Source organism: Engraulis encrasicolus, chromosome 21, assembly GCF_034702125.1.
Source record: "Engraulis encrasicolus isolate BLACKSEA-1 chromosome 21, IST_EnEncr_1.0, whole genome shotgun sequence".
In the NCBI taxonomy this organism is placed as follows: domain Eukaryota; kingdom Metazoa; phylum Chordata; class Actinopteri; order Clupeiformes; family Engraulidae; genus Engraulis; species Engraulis encrasicolus.
Genome location: NC_085877.1, coordinates 35170091 through 35175090, shown reverse-complemented (window position 1 = coordinate 35175090; position 5000 = coordinate 35170091).

Sequence of the window (5000 nt, the reverse complement as noted above, 5' to 3'; positions counted from 1 at the left end):
CTGATCATCTCCCATCTTTCCTGCCCTCCCTCCCTCCCTCCCTCCCTCCATCCATCCCACACATTGCCCCCATACAGTCCCAAACCAACAAGGACAGATTATGAATTCATGGGCCCATGGAAACATGGAACAACAAGAAAGGCACCCCACCTTGATGGGTGTTACTAGTTCACAAAAATGATTCAGGGTTTTTGTTTAGATGTTTTAGACCCTATACGTTGTGGGCTGCTTTTCCCATTAAAAAAATGCAATTGTTAAACATGTGATTTCATTCCATTGTGAGAATGGAAATACGTATACAGTAGTGGCTTGGCTTCAGCCCCCCCTGACTCTCGGGGCCCTGGGTTTGGGCCCAGTAGGCCCGTGCAGTAATCCAGCTCTGAACGAGGCCTCAGAAACAGCTGATGTTGCAGTTGGATGATACACCTGTCCCCCATACAGGCACACACACACACACACACACACACACACACACACACACACACACACACACACACACACACACACACACACACACAAACACACACACACACACACACACACACACACACACACACACACACACACACACACACACACACACACACACACACACACACATGCGTACGTGCCTGTACACATGGAAGCAGATAGCGTATGCTGTTTGTGGGTGCATATTTGTGTTTATGTGTGAGTGTGTGTGTGTGTGTGTGTGTGTGTGTGTGTATGTGTGTGTGTGTGTGTGTGTGTGTGTGTGTGTGTGTGTGTGTGTGTTTGTGTGTGTGTGCGTCTGTGCATGCGTGCGTGCCTGCGTGCCTGCGTGCATGCGTGTGTGTGCGTGTGTGTATCTGTGTGTACGTGCATGCCCAAGCGTTGGGGCCATGGGAGGTTACAAATCGACTGCTGCCCTGATCCTGATCCTGATCCTTGGTTTGCTGCCGAATGCAGTGCTGACGCCGCCATCGCCGCCATCAGGGCTGGTACTGGCTTATTTGGCGCCCTAGGCGAGTTTGAGTTCTGCCCCAAGCCCCCCCCCGAAACCTTTTGAAAGAAAAAAAAACCTCTTTTTTATACCTTACAGAACTTAAGAGTAATACCGGTAGTAAGCTTAACTAAATAGCATCAAGAACAATAACTGTTTTGCATCAAATGGATTTCTGGTTCTTTTGGACAGCCGACCAACACATCAGATTGAGTCGCATGAAAGTAGGGCCTACCTTCACTGTGTGGTGTCTTGGATGTAATGGTGGCGGTGCCCCCAACCCCAGATGAGAGGGAGGTTATCAATGTGTTTGAATTGTAAAATGGAATTGAAATGCCAGGAGAGTGATACAGTACATTTGCATGTAAAATGCATGTGTAGACAATAGGCCTACCAAGGAGGTCTGCATTGATAGCCTATCTACACTACCTACAGCATCACAAAGCATGCAGCATAACAATTTTAATAAGATACACATTTGTGCTGTCTATGATTCCAAACCAATTTCATTTCTGGACTGGAAATAGTGGTGCATTTGGGAGTAGGAGAATAAGAAGGGGGCTATCAATGTGTTTGAACTGGAGGGACAGAGTGAAAGGGAGAAGAGCTGTCACGCTTTTGAATTTCATAATATACGAAATATAGTAAATAGCCTCACTTGTCTGCAATACTACATCACTCAGCATGAAAACATGCTGTGCATGGTTCTGTTACATGATTAATGAAGGCCTATGTCATTCTGGTCTGGAAATAATGTTTTTTTAAGCTTACAACAAGCAGGTAATTCATTCAAGTGGATGGAAGGAGATATGGCAGCTAAAATTGTTTTAAACATGGCACCAGTCTTACTTTACATTGCTTGTCAACCTAAGCAAGTATTATGATGTCAGGTGGGTGTTAGTGAGTAGGCTACTAACAGCTACTTTACTGGATTTCATTGCTTGGCATACTTGGCTAATGTTAGCATGCTAACTAGCGATTTCTCAGATCAAAAGCAAAGCTCTTTTTCCCTCTAATTCCAAACAGTAGCCTCATAACTATTAGGCTTTCCATTATCACAAACGGTTGCTGATTAAATCACATAGTTCCAAAACACCCTCTGCAACTCCTGCATCATGCAATGACTGGTTTAATGAGAACATAACAATTCTCCACCCAGCAGAGCAACACTGCTGTTGGTGCTTGCTCTCTCTGACTCTCGAGTGAGTCTCCAAAATTCAAAATATATCGCACGCTGTCACTCGTCCCGCCCCCTTTCTCAGGACTGTCTGTTTATTGGTTCACAGACTTCCCAGAGACAGTTGAAAGCGATATTACTATTGGCTGAGGGGCGCTTTGCCGTGAGGAGCGCTTTCGCCACACTTTGTTGATTGCGACTTCATAACAAAAACCTCCATATCGCAAAATTACGCATCGGAGAGCGCCATTTCGGCGCTCTTTCTTCACATTGCGCTCTAGGCGACCGCCTAGCCGGCCTATGCTTAAAACCGGCCCTGGCCGCCATCATCACCATGCACTGGCTTGCAAATGAGGAAATAATTGCCTGACTAATGGCAACGACGAAGCCAGAGATGGCCCACCAGATGCCCAGGTAGGAGTGGTGTGTGTGTGTGTGTGTGTGTGTGTGTGTGTGTGTGTGTGTGTGTGTGTGTGTGTGTGTGTGTGTGTGTGTGTGTGTGTCTGTGTGTGTGTGTGTGTGTGTGTGTGTGTGTGTGTGTGTGTGTGTGTGTGTGTGTGTGTGTGTGTGTGTGTGAACGTGTGCTTGTGCGTATGTGTGTCTGTGTGTGTGTTCACATTGATGTGCTTGCGTGTGCATACTTGTGTGTTTGTCTGTGTTGCCTGTGTGTGTTTGTGTGTGCGTGTGTGTGCGTGTGTGTGTGCAAGCACGCCTGTGTGCCTGCGTGGGTGTCTGCGTGCGTGCCTGCATGCGTGCGTGCCTGCGTGCGTGCCTGCATGCGTGCCTGCGTGCGCGTGTGCGTGTCTGTGTGTCTCTGTATGTGTGTGTGTGTGTGTGTGTGTGTGTGTGTGTGTGTGTGTGTGTGTGTGTGTGTGTGTGTGTGTGTGTGTGTGTGTGTGTGTGTGTGTGTGTGTGTGTTTGGTGTGGCACATAACACAGTAGCATTAGCCATAGTCAGAAAGTTTTTCTCTTTTTGGCATTTTTCCAATGGGGATACCAAACTAAATGGGTAAATTATGCGGAAGTTCACTTAATTCCCAGGCTGGAGTTAAATTGGGCGTGGGGTGCGGCGGACGGTGGGCTGGGGTGGGGTGAGTAGCCATTGAAAACCACCCAATGCAGTCAAATAGTTTCTATCTCTCCCTTTGGTATTTTTCCAATGGGGATACCGTAGGGGCAAATCATGCCAATGACTAGTAAATGTGTCCCTGAGGGTCAGGAATGGCTTACCAGATGTCAGGTAGTGGAGTGGAGGTTGTGGTTGTTGTGGAGGTGCAGTTGATGTTGTTGTTGTTTTTATTGCACCAAATGTATACTTTGAACCCTATAGTTTTAACTTCCCCTTCCCCATTATTTTATCACTTTATGTATTTAAAGTCTTCTAAGCTCCTTTTATGTGTCTTATATAGTCATTGCTGCCAGTGCTGCAACTGTACACTGTATGCAGATTTTTTAATTCCTTTATATTGAAATGCTATGTGCTACTATTATGTTTTATTTTCTTTCTTTATTTTGCTATTTTTATTCTAACCAGCCTCTGTGCAGCACTTTGGCCAGTTTTGTACTGTTTTAAATGTCCTTTAGAAATAAAACTTACTAACTTACTTACTTACTTGGAGGGAGGGTTTGCCAGGACAGGCCTTTAGATCCACATAATACAGTCATTATACTGTATTTTCTGTTTCTTCGTTTTTGGGGTTTTTTTTTCAATGGGGATACTAAACTAAAGGGGTAAATTATGCCAAAGTTTACTAAATGCATAGGTTGGAGTGGAGTATGGCTTACCAGATGTCCAGGTATCAAGGGGGTGGGCAGGACAGTCATTAGGATCCACCTGCTACAGCAAGATCATGTTTGTCTCTCTTTTGGTGTTTTTTTCCAATGCAGATACCAAACTAAATTGGTTAATCATTTCAAAAGTGTAGTAAATTTCCTAGTTGGAGTGGAGGGGACAGTCAGGGCAATGATTGAAATCCCCATAATACAATTTTAAATTGTTTTTGAGGTTTACCAGATGGTCATAGTGGAGTGGGGGGATGTGGTGGTGGGGGTCACAGGCCACTCATTGAGATTCACATAATACTGTGCTGGCTATAGAGGGAAAAGGTCAGAGAGCGGCTTTCTTTTTTTTTGATATATTTTTAGGGGCTTTTATGCCTTTATTTGACAGGACAGTCGAAGATGGTGACAGGAAGCGAGTGGGACAGAGAGACAGGGGAGGATGGGGAAATGACCCCGGCCAGGCCCGGCCCGGGCCGGACTCGAACCGGGGTACCCGTGGGTGGGCATGCAAGCCCAAATGTGGGGGGCTTAGCGCGCTGCGCCACAGCGCCCCCATGTGGCTTTCTTTTTGGTATTTTGGCAATGGGGATACCAAACTGAATGGCCACGTTTTGCCCATTTTACTAGCTGCTGGAGATCCAGCAGATAGGCTTTCAAAATGTTAGGATTACAACTACAATGTATGAGCAGCAAAGATGCGAACTCAGTGTCATTACATCGACCTTGTATCAATCTGATAAAAGTAGTAGAATATGAAGTTATTTTTCTAATGCTGTTACTATTTCGCTTAGGATGTTGTTGCTGTTGTTGTTATTCATTTTGCTATGCTAGACTGAACAGTAACATGGGAGAGCATTTCTGTTCAAATAAACATGGAAACTTCACTTACGATGTTTGTGGCAAAGCGTGCTATTGATTAAGGACATTTAAAAGGATTTGCTGCCTTGATAAACTCATGGGACGGTGACAGGGCACAGAAAGCGTTTTTTTTTCTGTATTCTTTACAAATGGTAACAAAATGCCTGAAGCACTTCAAGCGAGTCAACAAGTGCCCGTGTTAATTACCCAGAATGTAGTGCA